The following is a 25286-nucleotide window of genomic DNA, read 5'->3' on the forward strand; positions in this document are numbered from 1 at the left end:
ACAGAAAAGCTGTTTAAATACTGGTTTTATCAGAAGGACAATTTAAATATACAAATACCAAAGTGACAGTATGCATTGTTCTTGGATTTATAGTTTCATTTAACATGATCAAAACTCACACCAAAACAGAATAGAAGAATAATTTAAGCATTTATTTAAAATGAGGTCTGGAGTCCCCCAGGCTTTTAGCTGCCCACACATGGAAAGCTGGGGGAACATCCAGTGAATGCGGAACCAAGCCAGGTGATTCACAAAGCTCAGATACTGAGTGCTGTGTTATGCTCTCCGAGTATGTCTAATGTCCAAAACCAAGTGAAAATGTATAGAATGGGTGCTGGCTGCTGTGCCCTTTGGATTCGGGGAAGGCTGTCTGGACCATCATTGCACTGTGTAGGTTCCAGCTGCAGCTAGGGTCAAGCAGCATCATGGAGATATGTTGTGGGGCTTTGTTGTACATTATTATGTAAGAGAGGCCTTCAGCTTCAAATGCAAAGAAATTGGCATGAATATAAATAAGACATTGAAGGGAATTAGCTGAAGAAAATTAATGTGAGGCCACCCCATTTTAAACACAACATGCTCAAAACCCTTGTTTGAAAAACAATAACACTAAAAGTAGGTTTTCATAATGTTAAATTGCGTGCTTGCATGCGTGGTCTCTGCACTTAGCACATACAAGCTGCCTCCAGCCATCACACACAGGCCAGTATCCACCCCCATCCCCCACACAGAGTCATGCTGTTCAAATGAATATATGCACACAAACATTCTCCTTTGCTTAACCTCATCACATGTTAAATTGGTCAAAATAATGAAAGCACATACATGAGAATGCACATAAATAGCCATGCATGCCAGATATAAAACAAGCATATGTATGTGAAGATGAAGCATGTGTATGGATTACCATGAAACCAAATAAAAATGAAAAGAAATCGAACTTCTGATTTCATAATTTATCATTTGATATTCCAGCCCTGTTCTTCATTTTTTGTGTATGTGATTAGAGACATTTCTAGATACCCCATACCATATTTTCCCCATAGATATCATATTTTATTGACCTTCTCCTCAATTTAAATTTCAATTTATAGTGATACTTCTTTAACAAGAAAAATGATGTATACCACGGCTGGCATTAATAAGGTAGTCTGTACGAAATCTAGTTGCCCATATGTTAAACAAAATTTTTAAGTGAAAAGGTTTTGTTGTTGTATTGCAATTAAGGTGAAAAATAATGCACTGTCAGGGATATAAGAGGTATAACTAAAGTCACTAGCTACGAATACTGGTTGACAACCTATGATAAGAAGAGTTCTACTTTGCACAGGTTTATAAGGAATATAAGAATTGAAAATTCAATGCAGAAAATGGGAATTCTTACTTGGGATTACTTACAACAATTTCATAGCCCCAGATGTAGTTCTAGATCATGAGACCTGAAGGAGAAATAATCACATATTCAAAATTAGCTGAATTGTTTTCCTGCTTACCATTTGTGAGCATATCTTCCCAGTTACTCTGCACCTGAAGATATTGGAAGAATATTCCAGGAGTACAAAGGTCAGATGCTCTGATTTAGTAACAAAGTATTAAAAGTGTGCATGTAGGCTTGAAGTTTAAAGATGCATCACTCAAGCTTTTTTGTGGGTAGAATTTATGTGTATCTCTTAACATTAAAGTTCAGAATCAGCCACTGGCCAGATGGATTGTGTGTTAAATATATACTTAGATCAAACTGTACAGACAAATTCATTTTTATGAATTTATCATTTTAAAAGACATTTGTAAGTGTAAATAAAATAATGCTCTAGAATTTAAAAACAGTAATTCAATTTCAGAATTTCTGTCATTTTGGCAGAGGATAGGAGGAGTGGGTGAGATAGCACTTGATGGCAGAATTATTACCTAGATCTACAGTTAAACTACATAAGTAATTCATCTCCACACTACATACGACTTTCTAAAAATCTGCTACATTTCTTCCCCCATGACGAATGTATTACACATCATTATTTCAATGTTAATTGCAGTGGAGACCAGATAGAGGAGCTTAGAGTACCTACTGTGCAAGTGAAAATTGTTTGCTCTATTCAAAATCAGTAGTGCTTGACATGGTAAAGGCAAAATACCATGAAAAACAGTGAATGGCTTTCAGTCTTTAGTGCTGATAAACAAGTTTATTGTTTCTATTGTTTATTTCCAGAATTAAAGCTAACCCATTCCTGTTAAACCTAGGTGTATGTCAACCAGCTGCTATATGCAAAGGAAGAAACTATGTCAGTTAGATCCACAAGAGAAAAAGGCCAAAAAGTATTTAATCCATTTGGCTCTGAAAAGAAGTGGTTCATTGGATAGGAAAATTATTGAGCAAGTGTAAGGACCATATCTGAGTACTGTTCGTGATTTTTTCCTTTGAGGCAAAGACAGAGAAGAGATTTTGAAACTGTTGATTACACTAGAGTTATACTTGGGATTGCTGAAAGTGCTACATGAGTGCTAGAGAGACAGGCCTCCTTTCAATTGGGTACAGACAAGATCTAGAGAGCAGCACTTCATGCTTGCTGTCAGCTGTGTAAGGACAATAAACAAGATCTGCAGGCCAGATGAAAAAGCCACAGTCTCTGGCTTGCCACAACTCAAGGCAGGAAACCCAAGTGTAACACAACACCCATAGCTAATGAGAGTGATGGTCAAATACCTCTGCTGTACTGAAGGGAAAACATTACTGTATTGTTTAAGAACTAAGCAAGAAAAAAAAATATTTTAATGATTTTTATCTGTGAGTTGTAGACCAGTTACAAGATTGAGAGGGCATCAAGTTTGTACAGCCCTGTACTTTGGAAAGACACGTGTGAGAGGTATAAAACTGAATTAATTCAACACTTGATCAGGACTGCTGTTTAGCAAAACCACTCATTTTTAATCAGTCCTTGCATACTCTTGTACAGGTGTCCCTGTCCCAGGTTCCTCATTTCTTGATGGAGTCCTGGAGCCTTTCTCTGAGATTGCCCCTCAGCTCCTGATTTTTGCTCCAGGGTACACAGGTGAATACACACACATAGGCGTGATCCTTCTCCAAATACTATTCAATGAAATTTATTTCTTTCTAGTCACCTTAATAAAAAATGTTATATATCCTTTTTCCCCTCCTCAAAACCTGCCATCTTTTTTTTTCCATGTGACACCATAATCAGCATTGTCACAGGACCAAAGTCATCTGTCTCCAGTCCAGTGTTGCTGGGGATGCTGGTCTGTCATCCAAGGTGCCATCTTTTGTACATGGAGGCTGCCACATGAGCTGGCGAACATCCCTGCTTTGAATTTTGGTCCTCTCATAATGTGAAAGGCAAATGATACTCAGAGCTGAAACACAGGAAGCGACTTGCAGCAGCTGCACACAATAGAAATTCTGATAGCAAATAGAAATCATAGAAATAACCATCAGCTCATCATCGCTACAGTGCAGCAATAGGGAGTGATTCAGTTTTGGGTACATTAAGAGAATGTGAATAGCACCATCACAGCAGTGTGATACACACCGTTCCTACCTCAGCTGTACTATGAAAACAGTGTCATGCAGGTGAAGCCTCTGTGAGTTGTTAGCTAATTTTCTCAGTACAAATGAAGAACTTACTTATCTCCAGAGGTAGTGGTTTCCTCCCCACAGAAATATTTTAATGGAGGCAGGTCATTTTTCAGTTTATGCATCATGAATTGCATATCTGAAACAAAAAACAACCAGCCTGACTGGAGCCAGAACACAAAATCTGGATTTCAGGGAATTTGAAAACGGAAGTACTAGAACCCCAGGAAATTCTGAATTCTGGATAAGTCCATTTTCAGTTTTTCAGATTTGGGGATTTCACAGCAGCAGCAAGAAATTGTCAGTCCTGTTATTTATGTGTACTGTTCCCTCTGAGCTAGGATGGGTGCTTTTGGACTGAGTTGCGTCCATCAGTTTCAGATTAAAACTGGGGGATTTTCCTGAATTACAACCAGTGTGCTATGTGCATTCATAAGTGACTCCCATGAAGTCACTGCTTACTTTTAAATTACCTACTGTGTTCAAGATTGTAATCAGTCTCATACTTCTGCCATTCCTGTCTTATAGGTCATTAGGAAGGTCTTTCACTCACCCACATACACTAGCTTCTCTGTTGAGTTTTATTTTTCCTTACCAATTAGATATCTAATTTCAAATTCTACAGGGACCCTTTAATACACAGTTTATGTTCCAGAACATTACAGGACATTTCTTTGCAACTTTTATTTTCCATCTGGAGAACATTTTCAATACAATTGTTTGTGATTTCCTTTTCAGTCTACAAGTATCAGGACATCATGACACATCTGCGTTTCATACTTCTCAGCAAGTGTTTAATGGAAATAAATGTGATATCTTACAAGTCCTAGGGAAATTAGACAACAAAAGATACAGTATCCTGTATTAAAAACTTCCTAGGTGAGAATTCTACCTGCAGCCTACTGTCTCCCTTAATAGCCTCTGAGCACCTCCCCTCAAATGGATCCCTGGGATTTGCCTCTGTAATGCTTCAAATATCACCCAAGGTGTGGACTGGGATTCACCAATGGATGTGCAGCTGTGGCCAAAATGAACACTTGGTCACTGGAAAATTGTCCAAACCTTCCCTCTGCAGTCCCTTTATAACTGCAGCACAGCTAGATCCCTTGGGTTTGCATCTCTGTTAACATAAATTCTAAACATATCCCAAATAGCGGTCAGACTTCTTAGGGGATAATACCTCCAGTTGTCCAAACCTTCTTTTGGCAGCCCATTTGTAGCACTTCATAACTGGGTTCATAAGCCTTGTCATTCTGCTTTAAACCCAGATAAACCTTGCCCTAGCCAGAAAGAAAAATTCTTAGGGGAGATTGATTTCTCTTGCCCAAAACTTCTGTGGGCAGCCTCTTGGCAGCCACTCTCCAACTAAATACCTAGGTTCTATCTTCCTCATAACCAACATACCCCAACACTAAACCTGGACATTCACTAAGCCTTAGACCAACATCCCAAGGCAAAAAAAAAAAATAGCCTAATTGCTATTGTGCTTCTGCTGCAGATTTAGGACCTTTCTCTCTCCTGAAGTCAACCCAACCATAGTCATAACCCAGGTAAAACCTAAGCTTCAAGTTCTCCCATGAGGTCATCTTCACCTGGGCCACCCTTGAGGTTTATTTTCTAATACTTATCATAGACTTGATGTTAGGAGAGAGATAGACCCCAGCACTTCAGTTGTGCTGGCATCGCAGAGAGGCTACCAAGGAAAGGCTTGGCCAAAAAAAAAGAAGTCTCTTGGGAGAAATTTGCTGTCTGGGATGTCACTTGGAGTCTCAGACTAATGCTCAGCCCATGCCTAGAATTAGGGTAAGAAGAGGTACAAAGAGGTACAAAAGAGGTACATGCCTAGAATTAGGGTAAGAAGAGGTACAGCCTATGGCTGTAACAGGACTGCCTGGGGGAAATCTGGGCAACAAAAGATTTCTCTCTTGCATTTTTTTGTTTTGCCACAGCTAGGTTTGTCTGGGGTTAGTTCTGTGGCCACTTTTAAGGAAGAAAGTTAGGAAAGAAATAAATCCTTGTGACAGGCTGCCAAGGGAAAGTTTGGCCAAGAAGAATATTCCCCTTTTAGTTTTGTCAATGGCAAAGGTGTTCTGCGGTAAAGGCTTCAGCCACTTTTAGGGTCACTGTTAATACAAGATATGAGATAAAGCTTTAGCATCTACTTGGAGAAGGGCTTCAAAGGGGCTGCCCACGGAATGTTTGAGCAGAGAAAGGGCCAAGGCTGGAAGTCCTTATGTAAAACTCAGCCCTTGGATATGGTTAGGGCTAGGGTTAGGAGAAAGGCAAAGACTCAGTTCCTGTTGTGGTGGGGTCACAAAGAGGTTGCCAAGAGAAGATTTGAGCAACAGAGAGATTTCTCCCTTGAGAGCTTTTCCACCTGGAACATTGCCTAGGAATTTGTGCTACATGTCAGCCAATGGCAAGGTTTAGCTTTTATTTTATATCTTTAAAACTGAGAAAATTAAAAATAAATATTAAAAATTGACATAAAGGCTCAGCAGATCTTAACAAACACATCAATTCAAGTATCCATCTTCTTCAAGGGAAATATAAACCTTGTTGTAACTTTCCTGAGGTTAAAAAAAACAGTTACTTCTAAGATACCCATAAGAGAGTTATAACTAGTAGTGCACTTCAGGATAGTTTCATTGAGTTAGGATCAAGACCATCCTTGGAAGGGCCCATTTGAGGCCCACTCTTGTATGCAGGTCTCACTGAGGGAACTTAGGGAGTACTTCAGGCTCAATTTTGCTGCACAGAGGCTGAAAGTCAGCATTTTTACACTGTGACCAGATGAGACAAGCCACAATGCTCAGCAAAGCTTGCTGTCACTGAGCAGAGATGACCCCAGCCCGTTGCTCTTCACATATTCTGGGAGCACCTACTGCCCTCTGATACTCCTTCTGCTGTCTTTGGGACAACTCAAAGACCCAGCAGAAATGCAGGCCATTAGAAAAAGTAGAGCACTTTCTACTAGATTAGTGAATTTAAGTGCTTCATACAGGATGAAAACAAGAAGTGGAACTGAGGACCAGATGGAGATTTGGTGTCACGGCCGTGTCAGCAGTGAGGAAAGAGAAGGAAGCACAGAGAGGAGGGCAGCATGGAGGAGTGGGATTGTCCCTTTAGAGTGCAGCAATCAATTTCAGCCACTTCATCCAACTGTGTGTTAGGGATGACCAAGAACACCCCTGCACTCCTTCCATCTATAGGTGCCTCCTTCCCATGCCTCTCTCTTCTGGGACCATTGCAATCTCCTAATCCAGAAAGGAGGAGAGCTGTTTTCTACAGGTTAGAGACTGAAACGCTGTGCAAGGCCAGAGTAAAACCAGTGCATGCCATGGAAGTGGGCAGCACGGTGAGACACAGTATTCATAGAATCATAGAATCATAGAATCACCAGGTTGGAAAAGACCCACCAGATCATTGAGTCCCACCATTCCTAACAATCACTAAACCATGCCCCTCAGCACCTCGTCCACCCGTGCCTTAAACACCTCCAGGGAAGGTGACTCAACCACCTCCCTGGGCAGCCTGTTCCAGTGCCCAATGACCCTGTCAGTGAAGAATTTTTTCCTAATGTTCAGCCTGAACCTCCCCTGGTGGAGCTTGAGGCCATTCCCTCTCGCCCTGTCCCCTGTCACTTGGGAGAAGAGCCTAGCTCCCTCCTCTCTACAACCTCCTTTCAGGTAGTTATAGAGAGCAATGAGATCTCCCCTCAGCCTCCTCTTCTCCAGGCTAAACAACCCCAGCTCTCTCAGCCACTCCTCATAAGGCCTGTTCTCCAGCCCCTTCACCAGCTTTGTTGCTCTTCTCTGGACTCGCTCCAGAGCCTCAACATCCTTCTTGTGGTGAGGGGCCCAGAACTGAACACAGGATTCAAGGAACGGTCTCACCAGTGCCAAGTAGGCTGTTGGATGACTGTTTTCAGTCAGCTCAGCAAAGTTCACTGCATCATGTCACGCCAGTGATCTTGACACAATGAGTATCACAGCAGTCTGCCTGCCACCCATGCCATTTTTCACTCTCACAGAATCAGAGAATGACCTGAGTTGGAAGGGAGACACAAGGATCACTGGGTCCAACTCCCATCCCTGCAGTCTGTCGGCTGGAGAGATTGCTAATTGCTGGGTCATTTTGCAATCCTTTAACAGGTTTGAGCTCTTCTTGGGCTGCGCAGTGGCTTCAGAAGCCTGCAACTGGTAAAAGACCCAAGACTCTCAGCCAGAGCAGATATAGGTGGGGCTGGAAAAAAGATGACTGGGAAATGTGATTTTTATCTCCCGAAAATGTCATGTTTGAAGAAAAAGTATGAGCTAGAAAAGGTGCACAAGGCAAAGCCAAAATTATGCTGTAGGATAAAGATACTGAAAAAAAAAATCTGTTTAGGAACTGAGGAGCCTTTCACCTTGCTGAGAATGCTAGTTGTATACTCCCTTTTACTTTCTTGATGACATTTTTTCAGACCAGCAACAGAGATCAATCAGTCTGCCATCTCAATTTTCGTGGCGGAAAATAGGGTTTGCTTTTTCCCTTGGGAAAACTTCCACTTTCAAATTCCCACAGATGACAATTTTGGCTGAAGGGCTGCTGCTGCAGGGGGTCGTGCATCTCTCCCCTTTGGCCATGCTGCTGCTGTTCCTCACCCACAGCCCAGATGCAGGTTCCTCACTGCAGGGCATGAATTACATAGGGAATAAAGGGCAGACAAAGAGGATGAGGAGAAACAGGAAAATAAGGCTGCCAAAGTTTTAACCTGATACAGAGTTGTCCTGGGACCATGGGGCTAAAAACCATCCTTACATCGAGCAATACAGAGCAAGGCAAAAAGTTTCAACATCTTTGATGGTGAAGCTCCCACATTAGTAGACTGGTTGCCTCCTACACCACGCTCTGCCTCTCTCCACAGCTGTCACCATCTGATGACAACACTCTTGACTCCTTTCATTTGAAGATGTATACAAAGAACAATGCTATTCGAACAGTATTTGTATACTTCTTGTGGAGTATCTCAGCAGCTGGCAGTAAGGGACTACAACGTGAGACCTACGAAACCACAATAAATAATCCCAACAACAGACAACTGTTAAAAAACTCTGTTTTATGGCATATTGGAAGAAACATTATCTAATAACAAAAACATTGAAGGTGACTTAAATAGCTTGCAGTTCTCTGGAACATCTGGACTTGTAGTCATTTATTACATAAACTATGAATAGGGCCAAACAAACTAAAAATCCTTCTGTTTTTCTTTTCCTTTATATATAGCTTTTTCCACCTGAAGAATGCACTGCAGGCCCTTAATCACATCTGCAATATCACAGTGTGTCAGTTTTATTTAACAAAGCAATACATATTTCAGCAACAGGGCTATGTGAACATATTTACATTTTATATTTTCTGTTTGACTAGGTGGGTTTTTTTAATCTCAAAGGTTTCTTGATAGATGAAGATTTTTTATTTGGAGACTAATACTGATTTTTTTTTGAGTAGTGACCAGCTGGATCTGTGAGAATGCATTTTTAAAGTTATCTCTCTCTATGGAAGTTATTTTTTGTTTGTTAACAGCTGCTTATGCACTGTAATGATTATCCTGTGCACTGAATCCTATGAACAAAGACCACCCTCCTATGTAACTGAAAACTGTATCTTGACATATACATGCAAGGGGTTGATTACAGCTGCAGGGGAAGAGATTGTTTTGACATTTCCTAGCTTCTCACTTCCTCTGTTTGCAATCTTGAATAAGATTTCTGTTAACAGTTTTTTTTAAAATATAATTTCCTAAATTTGCTTTTTTGTTCAATTAGAATGTAGAATAAATTGCACTACATATAGCGATCCCTTTTTCACAATGGATATTGCCATCACAAATGCAATCCTGTTTTTGCAACCCTGCAAGCAGAGACCTCCACCATATCATCTAAATATGTCTCTGGGTATCCTGGCTTCAGGGTGAACTGTGCCTTTCCCTTCCTTTTGTGCACACCCTTGAGAGATGACAGGCTGAATTTCCTTTACATCTTTAGCTGTGGCAGCCAGCACTTTAGACTGGATATCTGGATGAATATATTACAATCTTTGATGAAAGCTTGCTTTTTTTTTCTGGTTGACTAATGTGGCAGGGCCAGCTGTGTTTGCCACACAGAAGAAATTTTCCTTTTGACGTCTCAGACCAGCAGCAGCCTAGCATATGGAGAAAATATGGGATTCAGAGCCACTCTTCTTCTGCACCAAAAGCTCCCCAGGCTCTCAAGGGCTGCTCCCAGATGTTCAGATGCACCAGTGACTTGCTGGGACCTACACAGTCCTCCAGCCTGCTCATAAGCCAGCTGGGACTGCCCTGCTCACTCTAGAGGTGAACTGAGATCCCACCAACTAACCAGCCCTCACCTTCCACTAGTGACCTGGGAATCTATTGCATCTCCCTACACCACAGACCCCTTTCAGCAAGTCCTGCATATAGCTGTGATCACAAGCTGCTGATTTAAACAAGTCAACTTCTCCTAGAGAAACTCATTAGTAATTCTGGCACAGGCACTTGGCATACAAGAACAAAAAAGCCATGCAAGCTTGGTACTCATATTCAGTTTGCTATTTCTCACACCCCTTGGGGCAGCCTAGCTATCAACCCACTATCGAAGACCCACATTTTGATTACCTCTACTATATGAAGCTGCTGTCTCCCAGGCTCTCTTTCTCCCTCATTTTTCTCTAGATTTTCTAAAGTGAAAGTTTTAATTGATAAATGTCTGTGTTTGTTCCTTAGCCTTAGCAAGTAGTCTATGCAACTCTGCTTGGCACCTAGAATTAACATTTCCTCAGTCGATTGCTTGGCCATTGTTTAACTTTTTGACGTTATACCCAAAGATGCCTTATCTCCTTGCCATTGTTTCACTTCCTTAGTAGTTACAGTTCCTTTTGATTTGAGTCTATCTTGGCAGGCAGAGTTACATCCCAAAAATGAAATGAGGCATGCAGCACAACTCACCTAGTTAAACTTGTTTAAGTTTGATATTCACTAAGGAAAGAGATCAAGATGCCTTTGGAGGCCAGCTGAAGGGTACTCAGTCTCTCTTATACTGGCACATCTAAAGGGCAGTGTCGTCCACCAAATCATATGTAGGAAACAGACAAGCACCTCTGTCTAGCTCTTTAGTCCACTTCTGAACCTAGGCAGTGAAAAGTACAGAAAAGGAGGTGCCACTTAACCCTTTAGCAGATGGCAGTGTGAGGGCAGCACTGAGGAAGCAAGTGGCCTCTGCCCCAGCTTCTGCTTTGCTTGCACATCATCTCCCATGCCTGACAGCAGTGCTTTAGTGATAGCCCGTTGCATGGACTCCACAGAAAAAGCAATATTTTACACCCCAATGTAAAGAGATTTTCATCTCTTCTTCACAAGCTGAGACACTATGAAGCTACAGACACATGGGAGGCCTGTAGCCAGCTGGAAAATACAAAAAAGTGATCTTAGTTTTATGTTGTTAACTAGGACACTCTTCGGGATGGTATGGGTAACATTCCACTTTGACTGAAAAGCGGCTAAATTCTTTAGCCTCAGATTTCCTTTTGAAATGTTAAGACAGTAGGTAAGGTCATTATACCAAAAAAAGGCACTGCCACTACTTGCTAAGATGCGATTTGGTATATTGCTGACCACACCTCACCTTCTTCAGTCTTCCTCTGGGGTCTTAGAAAGAATAAATATGCCCATCTACACTGAGACCTGGATTACAGCAGGAAATATGCAGGAAGATTGACTTCCATCTCTGCAATGTGCACTTCACAGCGCTTGGGGCAGGCATAACCAAGTACCAATGGAAAGAGGCAGGCACCTGATGAATTCAGGTGCCTACAGGGGTAGATAGTCCATTGAAGCAGGCAGGATGGATTAGTGTCTAGGTTTTGGCAGTGCTGCAGGTCACCATGAATACGAGATTCAGGCAGAGAAGATCACACATATGTAATCCATAAAAAATTGTAGATATCTCCTTTGTTCTATGTGTTTGGCAACAAAGGAAAGTTATTGTTGCAAAGTATGGGAACAGACTGAAACAAACAACACTGAATCTTTTCAGCTGGGTTTCTGAGGGGCAGCATAAAGATTTTAGTAAGCCTGTCTGTTTCCAGTTATCTTCCTGAGGCGTCAGCCTGTGGTTTCCAGGTGGCTGCTGCCACTGCTGCTTTTCCTTTGGTGGTATTTTTTAACCTAGCTATTTAAATTGTTTATGTGCACTTATCTTGTGCAGGCGCTTAACATTTCTCTGAAGAACACAAGTATGAAGCAAGAAACAATGATTTCTAGCAGCTTATATCTCTGCTAAATTTCTATGGAATTGCATGGGAACAAGAAAAGACACATCTCTAGCCCAAGGCCCCCTCCCTTCTGCATTTCAAAGCCTGTCATAAACAATAAAAGCATTAAGACTTTTTTTTTTTTTAATGAAAAGGTAAGCAAAGAAATTATAATTGTGAGTACAAGGCAATATGTGTGTCTATATTAACACATACATACCCAGGTTGTAATTATCCTCTGTAAAGCTTCAGATTTCTAAACTTACAAATGAACTTGACAAAAAATTAGGAGAAGAGCAATGACTTATTAGTTGGTCAGTTATGTTTTAAGAGATAAATGGACTCCAAGGAAAGTAGGAGTTCACTACAGTAGGGAATGCAGAAATAAAAACAAACCATTAGGTCACAAACACAAAAATGCTGAGAGCCAATAGCCTGATGTAGGCAGTGGGATGCAGAACATCAACCACTGTACATGAAACACATGAACAGCAGCAGAGAAGCTGTCCGATAAAATAGGCCACTGGCTCAGGATCCAAGAGATTCAATCTGACACCATTCCAGGGATATCAACATATGACTTCAAACACTGCATTAAGAGATAGAAAACTTAATAGCTGCTTTCTGGTTTAGTACAATGCCTAGTGATAATATTGCTGAATTTAGAACTCATAAAATATCTGTTGCCTCCAGCAGCAGTATCTCAGTGCTTTACTGAGATCAAATCCTTTAGTGAAGTGTGTCAAATAGGTCAGAAGCAGATGACAACACTGCCTCCATAGGAGAATTTGTAAGAAAAAGAATACACAAGGCCAGAAGAAGTATATGGGAAAACAAATATTCATGACTTTCTAAGACATTTTAGGCTTTCTAATTCTCTGTCATATATTCTATCCAATACTTTCAGAAATTAAAGTGAAAACCAGACCAGCAAACATAAGCAGATGATGAAAGCTCAATAAACCTGCCAAGCATATAGGAAAAAACGGGCTGGCACTGATTTTGATCTTTGGATCCTGGCTTGGTCCGAACAGGCAGGCAGAAAAGTTGGGTTCACTAGCCAGCTCCTCCAGACTGGCTGTTTTGACAGAGGTAATTTCCTAGTAAAGCAAGCAAACTGATTTCAGTTCCAGATCTTTTTTTTCCTTCAGGTGACAACCCAATGCAGTAGCAAACAAGCATTTCAAGTAACAAAGCTCCTTTATCTAGGACACCAAAACTTTATCTAGAAAATGTTGAGTCTATTAACCTTTTGAGCCTAAACACCAGATGATAGAAAGTATTTTTCAGATTCATTTTTCTTTTCCGCCCATCCTTGTATGAAAATTACTTAGGAGTTGAATATTTACAGCAGTAATGGCCTTTGAAGTTCAGTCCTTAAAGGCATTAAGTTATGAAAAATGGGTACCCAGAAGAAATGAGAACAATGGACCTTATTTATTCATCCTGTATGTTCTGTCTAATAACTCAATGCTAAACCTCACGCAACCATGTTTGACTGACGTCAAATGCAATAAAAGATTGATAATAAATACTGAATTGCTATAGGAGCATCCTAGCTAATGATCTTCTTACATGAATAAACTGAAATCAAGTCTATACTTTGCAGTAAGCTTGTAAAAGTCAGCTTTGGAAGTAGAAGGTTGACAATCTGTGGAGATTTATCTGTTATAATTCAGCATCCTCCTGTATTTTTAAACAAGAGTCTACAAAATTAGGTCACAAAGGACATTCCTTATTGTTCATTAAGCTACTATTTCCTTGTATGTGGTACTGGCAGGGTGGAGTACAATTATTTTCTGCAAACAAACTGAGAAAGCTGTTAGAATACAATAAAATTCAAATATGTATTCTTATCAGATTCTTTCCTAGGGGCTAAATATTTTCATTATAATTGCATTATGTCAGTTAATTTAATTCTAAGGACAAAATTCTACTCCTCAGCATTCACTATGGATCTTGACACCACGTAATCTATTCTTCTACTGTACTAATATTGCATTCAGTATTGAAACTCTAGGATATGCTGCCAGCTTTTTTTATTCCATAAACCACACTTTAAATTTTGTCAGCTCACTGCTAGGTTAACTGGCTATGCTAGGTTTAAGGTTATGTTGGTTTTGCTTTGTCAGAACAGAACACAGCGGCATTAGGTGGGACTAGCTTTAGGTGAAAGCAAAACAGGAGATTGCTTATGGTAGCAACCTACCTTCCTACTTTTGCTTCTCCAGCTGGAAGAATGATTTCTGTGGAAACATGAGCTGGAGCAGCTGGTTTCTGGCTCCCACCTGCACCCTCCAGCCTGCTACTCCTGGGTGGACAGGCAAAAGCAGTAACAACTTACACTAGACCACTGTTTTCCTTTTCCTCCCTGCACACATCTCAAACCCATGGAAAACATACAGACCCTATTTTGCCATTTTCACATCTTTACTTTCCTGTAACTTCACTGTCTCCCTGCTTCCCAAGACCAGCTCCCTTGAACGCCGCTAATTTTCCCAGATATTTCTCTGCTAACTTCCCTCACGCCTATGCTGGTCACCTTCGATATAACAAGAGGTAGAGAGCAAAATTCATTCTAAGCTATGGAAAAGCTTTAAGATAGCCTTGGCTTAATTGACCCAGGTTATAAGGTGCATAAATGCAATCTAGACATTCTCTATTGCAACAGCCACATGAATTCTGTAGAAATAAATGCATGCATAATTCTGAAGGTGGCTATTTAAGCTGAAGTATATTTTTTTTCCTTTTAACTGAATGAATTTAATTATAATGCTATTAATTACAGAACTGTCTCAATATATATTTCCCAAGTTGCCACACTGTGAGTGGTGATGGCATAGAAAAAGCAGTGAGTGGGTTATGACCATACTCATTATGAGACGTGTGGGCCAAAGCAGGCGACTTCAGTGAGGCATGAAGGGAGATGTGATTCACTTGACAGAATGCTTTGAAAATAATAATATGGGTTCATGAAATTTCCAAGAAGACGATCTAATCCTTTAAATGGTTTTTATGAAAATATTAGTGATGTAAATATTTTAAGGGTTTTTCAGTCTCTTTGCCTAATTTTTTCCCCTACAGTTTATTATTTGGTAATTTTTCTCCTTTCATTGTATGCATCTTAAGCAATGAAGTTGCTACCACTTCCTTAGAGGAATATTCCATAACTTGCAATTTCTCACTTGTCAGGAAATTTTCTCACACCAGCTTGGAAGTTTCCTGTACCCTTAGCAAGTTTGCAGATGACACTAAGCTGGGTGGAAGTGTCGATCTGCTGAAGGGTAGGGAGGCTCTGCAAAGGGATCTGAACAGGCTGGACTGATGGGCTGAGTCCAATGGCATGAGGTTTAACAAAGCCAAGTGCCGGGTCCTGCACTTGGGGCACAACAACCCTATGCAGCGCTACAGACTAGGAGAAGTCTGTCTAGAAAGCTGCCTGGAGGAGAGGGACCTGGGTATGTTGGTTGACAGCCGACTGAACATGAGCCAGCAGTGTGCCCAGGTGGCCAAGAAGGCCAATGGCATCTTGACTTGTATCAGAAATGGCGTGACCAGCAGGTCCAGGGAGGTTATTCTCCCTCTGTACTCGGCACTGGTGAGACCGCTCCTCGAATCCTGTGTTCCATTCTGGGCCCCTCACCACAAGAAGGATGTTGAGGCTCTGGAGCGAGTCCAGAGAAAAGCAACAAAGCTGGTGAAGGGGCTGGAGAACAGGCCTTATGAGGAGCGGCTGAGAGAGCTGGGGTTGTTTAGCCTGGAGAAGAGGAGGCTGAGGGGAGACCTCATTGCTCTCTTTAACTACCTGAAAGGAGGTTGTAGAGAGGAGGGTGCTGGCCTCTTCTCCCAAGTGACAGGGGACAGGACAAGAGGAAATGGCCTCAAGCTCTGCCAAGGGAGATTTAGGCTGGACATTAGGAAAAAATTTTTCACAGAAAGGGTCATTGGGCACTGGAACAGGCTGCCCAAGGAGGTGGTTGATTCACCTTCCCTGGAGGTGTTTAAGGCACGGGTGGATGAGGTGCTAAGGGGCATGGTTTAGTGATTGTTAGGAATGGTTGGACTCGATGATCCGATGGGTCTCTTCCATCCTGGTGATTCTATGATTCTATGATTCTATTTTTTTTCCAGTTTTGCTAGCAGTATTCTCATCTACTATTTCTAGCAACAGCGGCAACGAGAATTGTTGTTCCTATTTTTATACTATTCCAGCAGCTACGGGACACCCCTATGTAGCAGGTACTATTTAACATGGGTTCCTGCTCCAAAGTGGTGAAACACTGAGCTTTTCTTTCAGAAGTAAGTTAACATTTTATAGTCTCACAAGAATTCATTTCACATGCAACTTTTCCTTTGTTTTTCAGTGTCACAAAAATGCAGCCAGTATTTATATTTTGAAGAGCAAAAGTACTGTATCTTTTGGTTCTAAGCCATTAGTGGATTTTGCCTTCAGTATTCCAAAAACTTGTTGAAGTGAGCTTTCCTGGATTTGGTTTTTACCTGCAAGGCAAAGGCAGTCAGTGTCAGTTTTACCACCTGAGAATTGTGGGTACTTATTCTACAGCATAAAATGGAGGTTCCCATTTTGTGTCAAGAATGAAGACTAGCTTCACTGTCTGACTAGTCCTTAGACAATCTCATGAGTTTAGCACTTCATATAAAGTGTGGAAATTCAACTAAGAAAAACAGAGTTTACCATGCCATAACAGTAGTAAGTAGTAAGGCGTAGTTTGCACTAAACTTTGTTGAATATGTCATCAGCCATGAAAGGAAAGATGTAGCAAATGGTCAAAACTGACAATACAGGTCAACAAGGATTACTGTTATCTTTGCTATGTTTCAGTTCTGAATTTTAAATATTCTGAGTTTTCCTTAAAAGTAATGTTAAGGAAAACTTGTCAAATGAAATTGGAACAATCGGTTTTGCTAAAGCAAAAAACTTTTGGTGTGAGTTTTTACATTTTTTTTCTGTCATGTTGTGATTTATAATGCTGTGCAATAATTCAGTAATTTTGAATTTTTATTTTAATTTCTTAATTTCTATATTTTTTTAAATTTTATTTTATTGTGGACACGTCTCAATCCAAGGTTTCACTTTCAGTGTGATAGCATTTCTCTACACGAGCATACACTATTGGAAAGCTTTCGTCTAGCTCTTTTTAATGCTTAAACTATTCTTCTTTTTTATAAACTTAACATTTGAACATCAATAGGAAGTGAACGTTTGTTGTTTTTCTGAAATAGAAATTTTGCTTAAATTGTCCATTGCTCAAGTGTGTGATTCAGTGCCTGGAACTACAAGTAGCACAGACGATTTGTTTGCATAATTTGAGTAGTTTGCCAGTAACTTGGGTGTGAACTATTAAAGAAACCTGTTCACTCCCTGTAAGTGCTAGAGTCATTAATCCTGACAGGCATGTACTGTGCATTCTTTTCAAATATGTGGGATAAAAAATCATGAATCCTTGAGAAATATTTTTCAGGTAGCTTGTTTTGACTACATCTTCCATTGCGTAATTTAATCCTAAAAATTTGTACCATGTGAATTTTGCAAATAATGCTTAAGCAAAATGTTTAAGGGTGTTTCTTTATCTGTTCCTGTTAGTTATTCAAAGCATATCAACTCTGAACAGGGTGGGGTAGAATCCAGGAGCTAACCACAGAAATCTAATGGCCAGTTGCTGTACATGGAGATCATCAATGTGGTTCGACTAAAGAGTCTTTACTGTATTTTTGCATTAAAGATTTTCAAGGTCAGGGAGAGGGAAATTTGTATATCAAGGTTATACAGAAAATCTAATATAATTTCTTTCTTTCTTTTTTTTTTTCCAAATGTATGTGGTGGTTTGAAAGAGCAATGTGGATCTATACCAAAGAGAAACTACTTATATAACTTACATTCCTCTAGATGAATGACAGACAGCAAATTTTGAAGTGGAACCATTAGGGCTGAAAATAGGAAAATTATTGTCAGAACAACATAGATATTATCTTAACATTAAATACTGCCAGTCATGGCAAAAATCTTGTCAGTTCAGTCCGACTTTGATCACTGCATTTCTACAGAGGGCTGGCCCCTGCACTGCATGCAGAGTACAAGCATGACTAGACTCCTTCAAATTAATCTTTATGTAGGATGGAGATTACACTGCTGGGTTGCAATCACCTCTGAATTACCTTACCCTAAAAGTATTCATTTGAAACAGTATGATTGCAAGAAAAATTGTCCCAGGAATACTGCATTTCCTGGATTTCCCTAAGGGCAGGTTTTTAAGATGAAAAATGTAAAAAAGTAAAAGGATATCAAGTGGTAAAAAATCATGGAAGTTTACATTGTCAAAAAATAACCAAGTTTTAAAACACCTTATTAGTTCTTTTGCTCAAAAACATATTAGATACGAGTTCTCTTCTAGGTTTCTTTGTCTAGCACATGCTTTATAAACTGAACTAGATTAATGTGAATGGAAATGGAGGGCAAATTCTTGTCTCTGATTCAGCATAATGCTCACGTATGTTCAATCCCAAACACCTGATTCCCTCTAAATCAATCCTTAGAGCATAAAGGATCAACATGTTCTTTCATGACTGTTACTAGTAATACTGAAAAACAGGCATCTTTCGTATCATGTAAGTAGTACATATCCCTGAGAAGTATCAGTGACTTTAAGTGAAGAGTTTGCTTTTTTCCCAGTGGCCTGCTACCTCATGAAACTAAAATGTGAGTATATGGTGCATGATAATGCCCGAGTATCCACCTGAAATTGTACTGCAATGTCAAATAGTTATCAGGATGTTTACAGGCAAAAAATGATAATGAAAAGAGAGAATGGTTAAATTTGCAAATAATGTGGAAAGAAAAAATCAGTAAGTTTAATGTAAGAAAAAATAGGTGAAATACAATGAAATCCAGAGAAAAGCAAAACCACAAGCAAGGAGATCGGAGGAAATAATTAAATTGTGTATGTGTGAGATTTTTTCCAGGATATGTTGGAAACGATGTACTGCAGATACTGGAAAAAAATGCTGCACCAGTTATTAATGGAACAAGCCAGACAGAAATTTGGAAAATTCATGGGAGATTAAATGTATCGATGACTTGAAAAGGAAACTGTCAAAACATCTTAGACATCAATAAGAGACATTAGAAGTTTCACATAGAGATGTGGAAGAGATAACACTTCAGGGCAGGAAAAGTTGATGTGCTACAAATATTACCTGAGAGGAGGGTGATAACAGAAAATCCAAAGAAGTCACACATTATCCCAAGACCACTAAGACTCTAATGCATTGTCCTGAGTGTAACGCCTCTCTAGGCGTTTGACACAGAGCCAGCAAGGATTGCTGACATACACAACTCACAAAGCTGAGAAAAGCTTCATCCCAGGGTGGAAGCCTGTTTTTGCTATATTTCTTCTTACCTCTGCCTCCAGAAAAAGACAATTGTGTTCAAGTTACAATTCTTCCTCCATTATGTGGATGTCCAGAATAATATCAGAAGTGGTACCTGCACAAGAGGAGTTCTCATTTGACTGTACCACGCTGATTTTAAACAGTCCATTATTATTTCTGTGATCACATCATGAATAAGTGACATCCTGTTTATGACAATTTTATCACAGTGTGAATTTTGGATGTGTGGTTTCAAGGGGTGAAATTCACTCTTCTGTATTAGGATGACTAAACTGCAGATGCCTGTCTCTGTAACAAGTGAAACAAACTCCTTTTTGACCAGGAAGAGGAATAAGCTATTCTAAAGAGTCATTCATTCCATGTAATTCAGACATCTCTAGAAGCAGCAAAGCATGCACCATTAACTACGAATAGGGCTGTAGGTGACTACCTCAGATAGAGCCTGCTCCACTGCAATGTCTCTCACTTTGAATGAAAATAGCTCAGATCTTAGAAAAGTGCCAATGCTATGGAATTTAAGCGAATTTTCTAAGAAACACCATTTCATAACAAGAAAATTAAATGTGAATTACATCCAAGTAACCTCAAGGGCAATCAGATTTCATCCCAAATACCAAACAATTGGAAGAGCAGTATAATTTAACCGAATTCATTGATTAACTGAGAACTGAAAAGACTGTAAGTCTGTGTGTTACGGATTGTTTATCTAGTTGGTACTAAGCATGAAAAATGTTGTTCCTCAGATATGATCGCTGTTTTTTCACAAAGAAACAGACATCAAAACCAATTTGAATCGGAAAACGGAGGCAAAACTGCTAGGACACAAATCCTGGCCCAAGCAGTGCAGCACTGACATGTGAGGATATGCAGTCCAAGCCAGGTGAGTGATGAGGGTCTTCCTTTAGTCACAATGTACCTAGGGTCCATCTTAAATAGCATAACATTTCCAATGACAGTTATTGGCTTGTGTTGACCTGCATGTCATCCTGAAGTATTTATTTCACTCTCCTGAATGCCTCCTCCCCACTTGACAGTCCTCACATGTCAGACCAGGAGATTTGCAGGACTGAACCTGACCCTCTCCAAAGCAGAGTAACTATCAGAAAGCTCCTTCAGTTACTGCTTCTGTAGCTACTCCTATATTTACCAAAATCAACAAAACATGTAGTCTGGGTGCATAACAACTGGTAGATCAGTTTGTTACAATGGTACATTATAATGGAAATTTCAGACCCCTGCAGAAAACAGTAATATCTAACAACAAGACAGTTTCTAACCCAAAAGCTGTGTATCGTGGGATGAGCTTCATGAAGAGCAGAAAAGGTTTGGGGACATGATTCAAAGAAATTTTAGAATCAGTACAATATTTTGTATGATCACATCTTGCGACAAGCAAGGTCCATGCTTTAATCCTCTCCCCTCTCTTTCCACTATCCTGTTGAAAGGAAAAAGAAAAAAAAGGGGAAAGAAGACAGAGAGAGAAAAAAAAGACTTAATGTCAAAAAGTCTTTTTGAAGTATTTATTCTCTTGATTAGAGTTCTCAGTTTGGCAAGACCTAAATCAAGATACATCAAAGAGGGTTCAAAATAAAGAGCAGCTGAATGAAAATGTATGAGATGATAGAAGGAATAAACAATAATAACTGTGCATATGTTTAAGTCATCTGAAAGTGATTGCAGCAATGTGTAAAATATCTGGAAATAGACATTAAAATGACATCTTAATTCCCTTAGGGGGAAAAAATCTGCTTAAATCTTAAATAAATCCTGTTTAAACTTCAGGAGCTTTCTCATCCTCTCTGTTTGGTTATGTATAATGTAGAAATCATTTCTGTTCCTGATCAGATTTTCTGCAATGGTAATGGGTTTCTGGAGGTAAGTATACTGGCAATACAGCTGAAACTAGAACCTCCACACCATTTATAACCCATATGGAGGGAACAAAGAAGCGAGGCCTTATAAATGCCTCTTCTTTGCTGGTATTTATTTCCCCTCAATTGAAAAGGGTTTTTTTACAGTAGATGGTTGCACAGAGAGTGTGATTAAAGGTATGAGGGAAATGATTCACACTTCACACCCTGATGGCTTGAGGGTTGGAGAAAAGGCCAAGAGAAACAGATGGAAAAGAAAAGACAGGAAAAAACTCAGGAAGATAATAGGCAGCAGAAGGCAGTACTAGATTAATAACATGATGGCATCAGTTTTGGTTTCCATTTTTCAAATACTCCCCTTCCCGTTATCTAAGAAAATAATCTAAATCAACGTAACAACAAGCAACTAGCAAAGTTACTACAGGTTTTAACTCAGGACCATATCTGAGCTTTAAAATAGCCCTATATCTTATATTCCATGCATTTACTTCCAGCTGAAAACCTTGAAGATTAATTTGAAAGAGTACATGTCTTCACAAAATTATTCCCAATGGACTCTATTAAAAGTGGGCTAGCTCTCTGCAGAACTGTGACTTTGCACTGCCTGTATTTCCACTCTGACATTGTAAACACTTTTGAACAGTAGCACCATAGTCTCATTTTAACAATGTGACAGAATAGTGGCCTTTTCTCTGTTGGAATTTTTCAAGTGTTCAAATTTCAGGAATCCTTGTAGTAAGTGGTTTATAGCTTACAAGTGAAGATTAATTTTTGACTCCGGTATTATCTGAGAGATTATCATTATCAGCCACTAATGTCTTCCATGAAATGGATAAAAGGTCGGGAATATCACTCATATGGGTCTTTTAAAATGCCCTGAGGTTTTTTGTTTTGGTTTGGTTTTGCTTTATCTCCATCTGAGTGTGACAAAATGCAGCAGACATGAGGGCACCGCAGAAAAGTTCTGAATCATTTCACATATGTTGAACACAAGGTGTTTAAAGATAAAGCTGTGGAAATCAATGCATATACAGATGCTTTTGCCTTACCCTATGCCAGATAGTGTACCACATTTACTAACACTGCAATTCTTCACAGGCAGCCAAGTGCAGATCATCTGATCCTGTATTTCGATTGCTGTTGTTTATAAGGAAGTATACTTGGTATATTTGAAAACATGAGATGAGGACTTTGATACAAGGGCTAGTTTTGTTTTCTGCACTCAAACAAGTATAAGGGAGTTATAAGCAAGTGTGGAACATAGCATTGACTGTCTTGGTGCATGATGCCTTATAATGTACCATGTGATTCCAAGCTAAAATATAGCCTCCTTATCTCCTTATTTAGTTTCAAACAATGGGAAGCTCTTAAAGCAAAGGATGGGGTTTGATAGGCTGGCTGAAATTAGATCGTGTCTTGTGTTCTCTCTCCTGTTACTCTCACATACTTCTAACCTAGCAATTTTAATAAAATGGGGATGGAATTAAGTATCTGTTGCCTCCCATTTGGTTATAAAGCATCTCTTTTTGCTTACCCTATATTTCTAGATGACCTTCAGTCAACCCCAGTCAAGGCAAAAGAATCAGAAGCTGAGAGTGGCTGAAGAGGTGGAGAGTCCTAATTAAATAGCCAGCTAGTCCCTTTTCTCATCTTTCTGCATACCCACAAGAGACAAACCTAATGATCAATTGTAGGATAATGGGGTCTGCTTTTATTTGTTGTCTATCACTAGTAGATTAGACTGCCTACTGTAATATGAAGATGTTCCTGATGGAATACATAAATGCCCTATAAATGGTCAAACACATACCCTAGCAGACCAGGAATGCAGCCAAATGAGGAAGCATCTTCCCAGAGCTGGCAAACAACCTAATGGCCAAAGAAACTGCAACTTATTTAAAACAGTACTGGCTCCTGTCTATGAGTCTTCTCAACAATAATCACTAACTGGAATACCTTGGCACCGATTTTCTACTTAGTCTGCCACTTATCTGCAAGTTCTGCAAAGTTCTTCAAAGTCCTGCTTCTACTTACTCTGTTCACAGGTATGCTCTTGACCTTTCTGAGTGTTGCAAAGTTCCTTTTGCACCTTCTCCGCCATTCAGCCTTTCTGCCAGCCCTGCAGCACAGCCAGAGCCTCCCAGGAGCACCTGGATCACCTCTTGGATTAGTGGGGTTTTTTCAGAGAATTTCTGCCCTCTCCTTGTCCTGCTAACAGTGGAGGTGCTTCTGTCTAGGCCCAGTCAGCCAGATCAAAGCTGCTCGGGAGAAGATTGTCAGAAAAAGCAGTTTCCTCTTTACAAAAACTCAACACAATACTTAGAAAAATAGGCTCATAACTCTCATTTCCAAAGCTGACCAAATAGTTCTCACTGCCTTCAAACTGCAGCAGCCAAGTGTTTACTTTCATATTATTCTTTTTTTAAAAAAGACCTCTTCTTGCAAGATGTGTGCACACATTTATGAATAGTTTCCTTCCTTTTGTGGGAGTAGTCACATCCATAATGCTAAAAATGGGTGAATGCCTCTTCAGCATCAGTATCCATGACTTCTGATACATATACATTTAAAGACTGTATTAATACTCTCAGAACTGCAGCCGAATGTTAAATCCTACATGTTTATGTTAAATATTTGTTTTTAATTGGTGAGTTATAATGAATTCATTCAAATACTAGAAGAGAAATACGTTTGATTTTTTTTTTTTTAAACTGAAAAAGCATTTAGGAAACATTGTCACATTGTTATAGTAGTCCCAAAATGTACCTGGCAGGATGCCTAGTTATAAACAGTGCCACTGAATATAAAGAAATAATGAAAAATATTAGGCTTGTATAGCTGTGAATGGTTTTGGAAGAAAAATGAAATGTTCGAATTTTTATTCTGTCAGATAGCAATTTTTTGCTACCAAAATTGTGATTCTGAGTGTCAAGAGAGCAGCATTATGATAAAGAGGAACCTATCAAGTACAGTGCATCCAGCTGTAAATACTAGCACTGAATGAATGACTGCTTTAGTATCACTGGACTCATCATAATGTTTCCTATTTGCAATAATAAGTCAAAATCTTTGTCCAAGAAGAACCACTACTTACAGCTAAATGGAGTCATGTAATTGTTTCTTAGCCACATGGTATTGACTTCTGTTCACTAAATGGTTGACCTACATTCAGGAGACATGCCTGAGAAAATCACTGCTCTTCAAATTTCACAACGAAAATCAACGAGAAAGCATTTTACGAAGAGAGCATGAGAGATCAAGCTTATTAATGAAGAAACATAAGGAATTTGAGATAATTTTTGCCAAGTTCTACATTAAAAGTGCTGTATATTTGATTAAATGGATGTAGATGTCAAATTTTAAAGCTGTTAGCATCTCCTCTCTGTTTACAGAAATAGAGAGAGAGATTTGTCGGTTCTTCAATGTTTTAGATTCATGTTTCTCTTCATAAATAAGCAGCTCACAAACTCTCTCTGGGACTTCATAGCCTCCTTTCCTTCTCTTTCTAACAAATTACCCATGGGAGAAGTGCTTCTCTTCCCTAGCATTTGCTCCATGATATTACATATACGTATTTCAAGACTATCTTCACATCACCAGCTCTGCGCAGAGATGAAGCTGGAGTGCAGTGATGATCTTGGACCTGAAATATATTTAAAGTATGTCCAGGTAAAAAGCAATTTTGTCATTGAGACACACTTTCCTTTCTGCAATATGATTTCTGTAAGACTGACAACAGCAGGCCAAAATACTATGCAGCAATACATTATTGCAGACATGCTTCACCTGATACAAATTTTCATCATGGTCTACAAATCATGATCTACCCCATTTCCAGTCTTCCGAATCACTCAGACTACCAGAAGCACAGGTCTTCCACATGTCCATTCAGCCTCCCTCTCCAGCGGTGGTTTTAGTTGCCCAGACACAATCTCTTTCTACTGATTTAGCAGATGTTCTCTTCCAAAGGTTTACTTCATCATATCAGAAACAGAAAAAAAAATGAAGTAGGATGCACAGCAGCAGAACAGACCAAAAATAGTTTTTCTACACAATTAACCACTAGAAGTCAAATAATCTATAATTCCTTTTTTTAAAGAACTACTAGCTATAACAAATCTGAT

The 25286-nt window shown here is 39.6% G+C and overlaps 1 long non-coding RNA gene across 1 annotated transcript; it reads right to left on the reverse strand.

Moving 5' to 3' along the window:
• Positions 1 to 426: 426 nt before the first annotated feature.
• LOC138721497 (uncharacterized) lies at positions 427 to 3710 on the reverse strand. Its single transcript, XR_011337564.1, has 3 exons — positions 3638 to 3710; positions 1399 to 1439; positions 427 to 480 (listed from the first exon to the last, which is right to left on the reverse strand). It is a non-coding gene; the product is annotated as an uncharacterized lncRNA (long non-coding RNA).
• Positions 3711 to 25286: the final 21576 nt, after the last annotated feature.

This window comes from Phaenicophaeus curvirostris, chromosome 1 (assembly GCF_032191515.1).
Source record: "Phaenicophaeus curvirostris isolate KB17595 chromosome 1, BPBGC_Pcur_1.0, whole genome shotgun sequence".
In the NCBI taxonomy this organism is placed as follows: Eukaryota; Metazoa; Chordata; class Aves; order Cuculiformes; family Cuculidae; genus Phaenicophaeus; species Phaenicophaeus curvirostris.